The sequence below is a fragment of the Athene cunicularia genome (assembly GCF_003259725.1).
Source record: "Athene cunicularia isolate RWA chromosome 1 unlocalized genomic scaffold, athCun1 chr1_part1, whole genome shotgun sequence".
NCBI classification, from domain to species: domain Eukaryota; kingdom Metazoa; phylum Chordata; class Aves; order Strigiformes; family Strigidae; genus Athene; species Athene cunicularia.
The window spans coordinates 124,261,829-124,273,521 of NW_020799091.1; the positions used below are offsets into that span (position 1 = coordinate 124,261,829).

Consider the following 11,693-nt stretch of genomic DNA (forward strand, 5'->3'; position numbering starts at 1 on the left):
GCTGGAGGGGGGCAGAAGAAAAGCCGTGGCCAGAGAGACGGCAGGCTGATTTATGAGGAACACCCTCCCCCAGGACCCATTTTTGCACCCTCCCCCAGCCTCAAAGCCTGTTTGAATGTCACCTAGCAGCCCTGCCCCCACGGCTGCACGGCCCCTTGGCTCCCCTGTTATAAATAGCCTTCGCCTGCACCCGGCCGCTGCGAGAGCAAGCGGTGATTAAAGGCATTGAGAAGCAAAAACCATGAGGCAGCCCCCATGCCCGTGCTCCCGGGGTGTTATGTGGCCAGCCAGCCCCCCATGCTGGCAGTGCCCAGCCCTTCACCAAAATCCTGGGGGACAGCAGTGGGCACCTTGTTGAGCAGGGCTCAGAGACCTTGCTTGGGCCAAGCAGAGCGATGGAGAATGTGGCTGTCTTGTCCGTTCCACCAAATACATGTCCCCAGGCCTGTCACAAAGCTCTCCAGAAGGACCACCAACCACCACAGCATCACTGCAACCATGATCCCCCTGCAGATACCTGGCCTGTTGTCTTTAGGGGGAAATGCCACCACGTGAGGCAAAAGGGGTGCTCATTTTATGAAGGAAACAGGCAGTCTCGCTGCTCTCTCCTTGCGCTCTGCCAGTGCTTTGAAATAAAGGTGAAGCAGCATGTTCAGGGCTTGTGCTTACAATGGATACTGCCTGAACAGGGCAGAGCACTGGTCCGTGTTTGCACATCCATTGATAAGGCATTTGAACACTGCTCTGACTAGTTTGGCATCCCATCTCCTGGCTCAGGCTGTGGCCATCCACATTAGAGCACGTGAGAGCAGCTGGTACCCAATAATGCAGGGAGAGGTGGACACCTCTTCTGAGCTCCCTAGATATCTGTAAGTGGGTAGAGATGAGAAGCAGCTGTTTTCAGTCCCACATTATGGGGATCTGCCTTTACTGGACAAAGGGATGGAGCCTGTAGGCTCATCAGCTTTTGGGGACATTCTCAGCATGTCCCCACTTGTTGGTAGTTGTGTAGAACAGCCAGAGGTTCCTCAAAGTCAATGCTTGAGGCTCTGGCTGCACTGTGACCAGAGGTAAAACACAGAAAGCCCGAGGGAAGAAGACATTTCAGTCATGTCCAGTCCATGCTTGACCTAGCTACTTACAGCTATGTTAGCCATGTGCCAGACAAAGTCAAGGCAGTTTAAGCCCAATAGTTCTTGTCTCCTGCACACAGGAGATGGTTAGGGTTTCTTGGGGGTGTTTGAATGAGCTCAGAAATGTGCATAAAAGCTACAACGCCTGCTACAGACAAGTGGTTGGGCGTGAGCAGGGATGTTTGCAAAAGAGGCATTGATCAGGAGTAACGTATGTCAGCATGCAGCATACTCGAGGTAGCTCTTCGGAGGGGTGTGGGTGCAGCCATGTAGCTGTGAGCATGGGAGCTTGCTGGGAAAGAGTAAACATATCAAGAAAATGGGGGTGATGGGATTAAAGCCTCTTTGTGAGAGACTGTGGGAGTGTCCACTTCATTAGGGCTTGGGAGGCAAAAAAGCTACAATAATGCTGGAGGTGTGCCTGCTGGTGTGTGACCGCGTCTAGAGAGGTGTATGTACCCTGGGTACCAGTGTTTGGAGATGTTCCTCTGAAAAGGCTCATCCCGAGAGCTGTGCAACAGTGTGTGTATATCGGAGAAGGCGTGTGTACTGAGGGGACGGAGCTGGGAGCTAAGCGGGCAGCCTGCCTCCTTCGCTGGGACTTCCATGCTAATGAGATAATGAGGTGAGCGGTACAGCCTGTGCCCATCCACTGAGCACTGGGCTCTTGCACCAGGGAAATCTTCAGGCAACATGAGAGGCCCAGGAGCTGTTTCCATCGTGGCAGGGTCTGGAGGCAGGAGACCTTTGCAGGGTGTCAGTACCTATGGTGGCTTTTTCAGGGGTAGGCGTTGCTCCTGCCCTTGCTTTCCCTGTTTTCCCCTGCAGCAGGTGGGTCTGACCAGTGCATAGGTGAGGACGTATTCCCACAGCTACATTTAAACCCCATAAGGCAGCAAAATATAGAGTATGTCAGAGGCACAGCAGCTTGGCTGGTTGCCCCCTGCTCATTACAGTATCATGCATTTATATATCCCCTTACAGTATTTTCTGATTCCATAATGCTAGTGGGATTTGAATGCAGATAATGTTTCTAATCTTCACAGTCCTCTTGGCTCGGGACCTTGAGACAGAGGTGGCTGTAATGTAAGAACACAGCCCCTCCTGCTTCCCCTCCTCCTCCCTTTAAATTCATATCTCTTGAAGTTTTGGCCAGCCAGAGCCCTTGCCTTTGTGTCACCCTCTATAGTGAATAATTTAGCTTCAACAGCTGCATGGGGAGATGGAGGGGAGAAACTGCCCTGAAAGAACTGGACCTACTGGTCATGCAGTCCCTGAGGTATAGCCAGAGCTTTGGGCAGACAGAGCTGCCTGAGAGCATGAGCAAAGATCATCCCAGTAGCTTGTAAGCTCATGGGGTCAAGTTTTTGCAGCCTTCCTTTCATGTGCATGAAGGCTTTACAAGGCACACTTTCTAGCCACACAGGATCACAAGCTGTGTCCTGTGTAGTCTTGGGAAAAGGAGCTGTAGTTTGGGAGCACTCCTCCTTCCTCCCACTCCCCTTAATAGCTGTAATTGCATTTGAGTAAGTGTGAGGTAGGCTTGGCCCTCTGGGATGTGTGAGAGGTGCCAGCCCAAAGAGAAGCTTAAATAACACCGAGTAAGCAAGCACCATCTCGTCTTGGATGGTGTCAACAGTTACAGGCAACCTGAATAATGGGGATGGAAAAAACTGCGTGCCATACCATCTTAGCTTCACACCTACTACACCTATCTGAACCTAGGTGTGATGCTTGGAAGCTCTGGGGAGACTTAAGAAGTCCCACGGGGTCATTCTGAAATCCTAGGTTACAGAGCAGCAGAAGTGTCAACGGCTGCCTCACCACACTCCTATTCCAGCTGCAGACATCACTGACTATGCCAAACCTTGCATTTGGTGTCAGTTTTGCTGCTAAATGGAGACAAAATCCAGCAGAGAGGGTTACAAATAGGAGCGGGAGGGGTGGGTATCCTAGCATGGTCAGTTTTCATTGTGGAGTGACGTTATGGCTTTCTGGCCTGGATTTTCTTCTCTAGCACCTGCCCAGAGCTCCTACAGACAGTAAGGCTCATCTTCCCCAGTTGCTTAGGCTGGGAGGCAGGGTGCTGGGGACATCTGGAGCTCTGTGAGAACCATCATGAGTAAACTTCTCTTAAGAATGGGGAGCTTTCTGTTTCCCCAGCTGGCAACAGTGGAAGAACAAAACTCAAGCAATTCAAGGAGAAGAGCAACAGGAGATGATGATGAGGGAACATCCCTCAAGCAAGCTATACTTCTCTGCTGTTTCTCTCCTACTCTCTTTAAAGATGAAGTTTATGCTGATGGTCAGAACCTGTTTGATGTAATAATGATAATTTTACATCCCAAAATGTTAGATTGGCCTCTCACTCCAAAAAGGCCATTGAGTGACTCGAGCGTGTCCAGAGAAGGGCAACGGAGCTGGTGCAGGGTCTGGAGCACAGGTCTGATGGGGAGCGGCTGAGGGAACTGGGGGGGTTTAGTCTGGAGAAGAGAAGCCTGAGGGGAGACCTCATCGACCTCTACAGCTCCCTGAAAGGAGGGTGCAGAGAGGGGGGATGAGTCTCTTGAACCAAGGAACAAGTGATAGGACAAGAGGTGATGGCCTCAAGCTGTACCAGGGCAGGGTCAGACTGGCTCTTAGGAAGTATTTCTTTGCAGAAGGGGTTGTTGGGCGTTGGAATGGGCTGCCCAGGGCAGGGGGGGAGTCCCCATCCCTGGAGGGGTTGAAGAGTCGGGTTGACCCAGCGCTGAGGGATCTGGTGAAGTTGGGAACAGTCAGTGTGAGGTTAATGGTTGGACTGGAGGATTTTTAAGGTCTTTTCCAACCTAGATGATTCGTGATTCTGTTTGTATTTTTAGAAACAGCAGGAGGACATGGCAAAAGTCTAGGGTATTTCCCTAAAAGCTTTGAATCCTTATGAAGGACTCATGCCTTTACGGATGGCTTCTCTGTTGTTTCAGCTGGTGGGCAGTTTGTTGGAGAGCAAAGGGGGATATGTCTCCCTTCTTAATTCTGTGCTGTCTCCTGTAGCATCCCCTTGCATACCCCACCAGTAACATCTCAGGTTGTTGCATAATTCAGGTTGGTGAATTAGAGGTCCTGAAGTCTCGTGGTGATCAGAGAATGGGGCAGAAGCCTTCTGAGTAGCTGCCACTAGAGAAGCCACACTGCTGGCAGCGGTGCCCATGGGAGAGCATGTTTGTCTTACCTTCCTGCCCTTTTCTACCACCTGAGCTGCCTGGAGAGACTGTTTATGGCTGAACCTGCCCTCCCAGGGGATTTCTGCTCCTCGGACTAAAAGGCAAGTCCCCAAATATGGAACACCCAAAGGTCACTCCCATGGAGGTGCCTTTCACAGGTAACACTCCAAGAACGTCTCCCGGGGGCTTCAATTGCCATGCAGCCACTCAGCCCGCTCAGGCATACGATGTGCTCTTTGGCGGCCTCCCTAAAGGTTTTGCATACTTAGGGCTGTATTTTTATCTGCACCGGGCATCCCTAATTTTAGCAAGCTGTAAGCCAAAGCATGGCCTCCCTCCCCAGCCGTGAGTTAACCGCGGCTGATGCCCATGCTACCTAGCACCCATGGGTGCTGGGGCCACCTGCCGCTTGCTCCTGGCCAGTCCTTGCTGGCATCGTATCACAGATGTTTTGCCGACTCAGCTGGGCAGCTTGCACGGCGAGGACAGCCCGTGTGTGCATGCGTGCATGTGCTGACCCAGGCTCTGGGGTCTGGGACGGTGCCCGGGGCCACCCTGCTAAGCTCCCCTTCAACAAAACAGAGACCAGAGGCACAATATGCGGGCTGTCCTTCACAAAAGTGAGGCCATCGCTGCCTTGTTGTCTTTTTGGCCGTAGAGAGGCTGCTTTGAAACTGAAGACTGGATGCTGCCATGAAGCCCATGCAGCGCACAAGCTGGGTCCTTTCAGTGGGTGCTGGAGGAGGGAAGCATGCTTGATATTCAGCCTGTTCACCTCCCCAGACCATTGCCCATGCCATTCCTACGCCTCCAGCTCCCAGGACAAGCCACATTTGTTGAGTTTCTGACCAAGTGGGTGTGAGCCAGTGGCTCTGAAACCCCGGAGAGTCCAGGATGTTGCAGGCGAGAGCTGGGAGATCCCACCCTGCATCCATGAGAAGGGTAAGCGAGGGTGGGCCATAGGGGAATGGAGGATTCCTTGAGACAAGAAAGGCCTTTTACCCAAGGAGTGAGCAGAGAGAAATAACTGAGGAAATCTTTAAAAATACACAGCCCCCTTTGCGCAGGGTTTGAGGTGTCACAGATCCACTAGCTGACAGCAGTCCGTCTCCTGCCAGGGCCGGACAGGGTTCCCAGAAAAAGGACATATCATGTACGGCAGCTGGCCTTCGCCAGAGCTATGCCAGAGAGGAATGAGCACCATCAGCACTGCTTAGGAGGGAGCGCTGGCCATCCCGGGGCACTGAGGCGGGGAGGGGCGAACGCCTGCTCTGCATCTCCCCCCAGGAATTGAGTTCTTTGCTGTCGCTGCTCGTTCTATTTCCTTGGGCAAGGTTTTGTCTCCTGTATGTAGGCAAATCCCAATGTGCAAAAGAAAATAAAAAAGGAGAACTTGGACCTTGCTAAGTCACTTCTTTCCTAGGCTGTGGGTTCCTTGCCTGGGTGCCTGTTATTTAGGGACAGAGGTTGCAAAAGGACATCTTTGGTCATCAAATGTGGGACCATGTCATTCAATCTCTATCACAATCTTGTCAATGTCCATTTAAAACTCACTGGGCTGTTCTCCCCTTGACGTCTTCCTCCTCTGGTGATTAGGGACTTCCTAGTTTTCAGACTTGGTGTATTCATAACCCATTTGTCCTTAGGCTTTATGCTTAAATAGCTCTCCTCCCTCTTGGGTGTTTAAAGGGAATTATCGTATCCCCTTTCCATTCTCCCCACAAAAGAAGCTCAGGAATGAAGGAAGAGCAGTCACAGGCTTTGATTAGTTTGCTTTTAGATCAAGGGCACTGGCAGGCCAAGCTCTGGAGTAAAGTCACAGTGGGTGAGCATGGTGATGCCCACCATACCCTGTCTGCCTCATGGAGCAACAGCTGCCCCAGCCCACTGGCAGGCTCCTGAGAAATGTCAAGGTACGGGGCGGAGAAGGTGACATGATAACTATAAATACCTCACGTGTCCACTGAGTAGGCGAGTGTGAGCTCAATCTAGTCCTTTTGAGGCCACCCACTCAGGATGGGGCAAAGGCACCTCCTTATACAAGAGTGAGACTCTGCCTCCTGGGAACCAGCCCAGCAGGAAGGCACTGGGAACCCTTTCTGACACTTTTTTGGGAAGCTGACTAGTGTGGCAGGATGGCCAAGACCTAAGAGGATGGGTTTTTCAATGTTTTTCCCTAACTGCATTTCCAAAAGGAAGAGTGACACAGAAGGAGTTTCTGCGAGGCTTAAAGTCTTGCATGGCACCTACAGAGATTGTTGACAACAGCTGGACAGGGAGAAGACCTCCTCACTTCAGGGCCAAGAAAGCCTGCAAAGCCTAAGCAGACTTGGCCTTGCACTGTGTCAAGCTCACAGGGGTCTACCATGTCTCCGGGTGACATCTGCATAAAAGTTGGTTGGGTCTCTGGATGAAACCAGCTTGATTTTCTTTAGATCCTGGGATTACAGTTAATCTCTGCTCTGAGATCGGCTGTCAGCAGACCTTTCTCCAGTCATACTTCAGCACCTCAGAAAGTTGCCTTTCAAAGAGCAGCATGGCATCGAAAGCAAGACCTTATGCTAGATGCTGCTCATGCAGCCAGTCTAAACTCACTGCTGGGAACTGGCAGAGGGATTTCAGAGAAAGAAACTGGGCAATAACAGGCAAATCAGCCCTGGAAATTGTTTCTGCCACAGTTACATAGAAAGACAAAATCACACACCTGTCCCTGGATGTTGATGTGCCCATCTGCGAAATGAGGAGCTCTCTGTAACTTGTTTTTGTGACTGGCATGTCAGTGAGTGAAATCCTCCTAGGTGCTACTGCTAAAAATCAGTGCTCTGCTGGCCATTGATGAATTGAGACCTACTTACATGGTCTCAAAGGGCAAAGTAATCAGTGCACAGTTTTTCCTTTCTTTCCCTTCCTTCCTTATTTATGCATTAACTTATCTGTAGTGGAAGCCACTGCTTTAGTAGCCATGGAAACCAAACCACCTCTTTTCTTACAAGGGACTTGCACTGTAGGCTTCTGCACGTACCTATCCAGCCAGGTGTGCCTTGTCTCTCACCTTGAGGACTTGTTCTGTAGGGACCCAGAGACCTGACAGGTTCTGTGACATTCAGTGAACATGTCTTGTATAACGTGTCTACCCAGCCCGGGAAACTGTATTAAGACTCTGTCTCATGAACATGTCCGTTTTCAAAGAAAAAGACCGAAATCTGCGTCTGTGAAACGAAGAGAGAAGGGAGCTTAAAGGAAAGTGTTGGGTTTATATTTATATTTATATTTATATTTATATTTATATTTATATTTATATTTATATTTATATTTATATTTATATTTATATTTATATTTATATTTATATTTATATTTAGTTTTAGTTTTAGTTTTAGTTTTAGTTTTGGTTTTGGTTTAGTATTTATTTTTATATTTATTTTTATATTTTATGTTTTATATTTATATTTATACTCTACTTAGAGATGGGGATAAACTAGAATCGCATGTCCTGGTTCCTATGAATTCCTGGGCTAAACTACACAGACCTAAACTTATAAACCTTTTTTCTGTGTTATGTCAGAAGCAGAGAAGGACTTCTTGCTATATATTACATGGTTCTGAACTCTCATGGGAACCATCTGCTCTGAAGAGATTTCAAGACCATGTGGGTGGAACTGCCCCCAAATCAGCTGATCTTGCACCAGTTTTTCCATCCTGTGCTGGAAGCTGCAGTAGTTTTAACACTTGAAAATAAATCCTTGCACTGAAGTGAACTGGAGGTAGACCTTACACCCAGTTTAACCCTCGCCTTTTACTGGTTTCAAAATCTCTTTCCATCTCCCACCACAGGTAGCTACTAACTGTGGTTGGGCACTGGGAGGATCTCATGCAATGTAGACGTAATGGGGTTGACATAGGGCTGACCCAGCGCTGAGGGATCTGGTGGAGTTGGGAACGGTCAGTGTGAGGTTAATGGTTCGACTGGAGGATCTTCAAGGTCTTTTCCAACCGAGATGATTCTGTGATTCTGTAATCTCATGGACTCATATTCCCAGGTATGTATGAGAAATTTTCCCTTATATTAATTGGGCAATTAAGATTAAGGAGTTTCACTTTGTTCTGCCATTTATTGCTAGAGGCCAGGGTGATCCTAGACCTGATCTGGAAAGGGGAGTACCATGTCCCTCTTCTTTTATCTGTAATCAGACTGGTTTGTGCTAGGGCAGCTCTCCATGAATTCTCAGCCCAGAGGTACTGCTGCCTTGAAGGCCCTAAAATATCTGGGCTTGATGAACCTCTTTTTTTTTTTTTTTTTTTTTTTTTTTTTTTTTTTTTTAAGGATATTACACATGCACAGAGCTAAGAATGACAGGGGAGCCAGGACTGAGCGAGTTTCAGCAGAGGAGATGGTAATGGAGACTATGGTTTGCCTTGCAGGCAGCCTGCCATGGGAGTGAGACAACCTCAGCTGCTGGAGAGAGCTTCTCAAGTGCAAAAGGAAAGCCCCTAACCCCACTGCTCATTATTCTTGCTACATGATTCCTGGAGACAGGGGCTGGCCCACTGGAAACTACCCAGTATTTAGGAGATACAGAGATGAGAGGGAGAGGGAAGAAGGTCTAAGAAGTGGTGGTATAAGACAGGAAAAAAGTACAGGGGTTACAGAGGGGAAGGAAAGCAGAACAGATATTTCACAGCTTCACTGCTTTGGTCTGTTCCTCTTTCGCCCCTTATTCATTAAAGCTGAGACCTTTTAGGACAACTAGCTTTTCTTTTCTTACTTGTCTGTTAAATACTTATTGTGAAGAATTATGCCTGGCTGTTTCATCTGTTTCTTCACTGTTCTCAGCTCACAGGGCATGCAGGGCTCTTGTAAACATCACCCAGAGTAGGAGCAATTGCTGATAGCTCCAGGACTGCTGGGCTCAGCCTCTGCACTGCCCCGTACAGATGCTTTCCCCCACTCAAGCTGCAGGTGCTTTTCAGTAGTCAGTGGTGCAGAGCAGAGTCATAGGAGAAAGGCAAGCAAAGGTGAAGAGCCAGAGCTGTGAAATAGCCTGTGCTCATGCTGTCTCTGCCCTGGGTTGTCTTATAACAATCCTTCCCCAACCCTTTTCCACCCTAGTGAGAAAACAGTAGGCAGCTGCATCTCCAATCCTTGCTTTGACTGTTTTCCTGACAGGCTAAGCCAACAGCCCCCAGCTTTCCCATCCTGACCACTGCCGTCCTTGGAGCGATTGTCATGCACAAAGGATGGCCCAAAGAAGCTGCTGTTGCTCGCAGAGGAGTTGTCCCCACACCTTGTCCCTCCCCAGGTAGCACCCAGCAGTGCAGTTGGCAGGAGCTGTCAGGGTTGCTCCATGACAGTCTTCACCTTTATTCCCTTTCTAAACTGGAAAGGGAACCTGGGTTGGGAGGCAATCTGGTGGCAGTTCCCAGCATGCCTGGGTGCAGGGAGCTGAAGGCCCTGTGTGCTCTCCCACTGTAGTATTAGCGTAACTATGGCATCCCTTTTCTGGTGATAGCTGGTGTGTTTGACAGCTCCAGTCAGTCCTCCACACTGGGCTTTTGTCCCAAGAAGAAAATTTTTCCTATTATATCTTTCTCCTCAGGCTGCTATTCATAGTTATGGTTTGGTAAACTCCTTAAATATGTGCTTAACTTTCCTCATGTGCTGTCAGGTTTTCAGCTTGATTTCCTAAGGATATGAGACCTCTCTGATTCTCTTCTGTCTCCCCCCAGGTCTGTTTGTCAGCTGCTTCCCCTAATCATTTTCCTAGCTATTGGCCAAATTTTCCAGAGGTAGGGCTGTTAACATAATAAAGTTAATGTAAATTTTACGAAGAGCAAGGACTGAAGTGCCCTGAAAGAAGAAAATGTTGCCATGTGAGCCAACACCTGCTAGACTCCAAAGGACCCAGGTAACAGAGAGCCTCAGGGGTTCCTCACTTGTGGGGGAAGGCCCAGTCAGAGCTTGTTACTGACCATGAGCTACAGATTTCAAGGAAGCCGTGCTCATGGTCAAGGGACAATTTATTCCTGGGTCACAGGAGAGTTTGTCTACACCCATCTTGCCCTTTTTGGGTGCTTTGTAGCTGTGGATTTTTTTCACGTGCTGAAGCCTGAACTGTTGGCTGGATCTGGGGTCAAGAAGGAACTGGTTTGTACTGCTGGGATTTTTGCTTGCTTCAGTAACATGCCAATCCATCTATTATACTACCTGGACATATCTCCAAGTTTTTCCTGGTAAATTTGCAGAAACCTGGGCACTCGATCTCTCCTTTTCTTGGAATAATAAGGAATTATAAATTTCTTGTAAGGTACGTGTGGATGAAACAGAAAGGGTAGATTCGTCGGGGGGTTTTCTGGACCTGACATCCATTAAATCCATTCCTTCCCATGTGCACACACATTCATGTTCATCAGGCAGTAGGATGGAACAACCCTTAACCACCCAGCTCAAACCTTTGCTTAGCTCCACACCTGCCTCTGTTTTGGATGAAGTCTCCTTGTTATTCCTAATGATGGAGAGCAGTGCCAATTGTACGGCTAAGGACATGTTTTCCAGGCTGTGGAAGCAGCACATCTTGTGATTCAGCAGGTGAATTCTCAGGACAGTAAGATGGAAAAACATGAGGGTGCTCCAGAAAAGCATCTTACCACAGGCAGCACCCTACTCCAGGAACCCCCCAAGCTGGCTGGAGTGTTTGCCTTTTGGGTAATTTATTTCAGGCGTAAAAGGACCTTCAGCACTCAGAGCCCTGAACCTTCTACTGAAATTAGATACATGAAGCTTTCCTGAGTGAACTTTCCCAGGTTTGGCTGGAAGGAGAGGCTCTGTCACTGCTCCTGTGCTTACCCAGCAGCTCACTCCTCCGAGTATTTGCTCAAATTACAAGAGAGCTGGGTTCAGCTGCTGACTGCCTCCAGGGAGACTGCTCCCAGGCAGTTCATCTCCCGGGTGAATGGCTCCACACCTCAGCCGTGGAGCCACTGCAGACATTTCTTTCCTTCTCCCTGTCCTGGTGAACATGTGGTGAAGTCCCACAGCTGGATGAGCTCTGGCAGGGGATGTTAAGAGTGACCCCCACGGCACAACGTGTTATGGTTTGAGGTGAGGGAGGTGAATGCTGTCACAAGAGGGAGCAGATTACAACCTGGTTTGCCCACTCCTTTCACGAGTTAGTACAGAAACTGGGAGTACCTTGCTGGGCTGTGTCCTATGCAGGGTAAGAGACAGCCTGTCTTCTCTGTTGCCTTCTAAGACCCTCTCCCCATCTGATTCCCTTGGGTGACAGAGGCAAAGGAGTGCTCAGTCTGCAGATTGCTCCTGTGCTCGGGCTGCCAGATTGCTGCTGCTGCAGTTCCCAGTCCA

At 49.1% G+C, this 11,693-nt stretch overlaps 1 protein-coding gene across 1 annotated transcript in view; it reads right to left on the bottom strand.

The window, feature by feature from the left end:
• CASQ2 (calsequestrin 2) overlaps positions 1-11,693 on the bottom strand; it is a 36,230-nt gene that overhangs the window by 22,392 nt on the left and 2,145 nt on the right. The gene's annotated exons all lie outside the window — the stretch shown is intronic.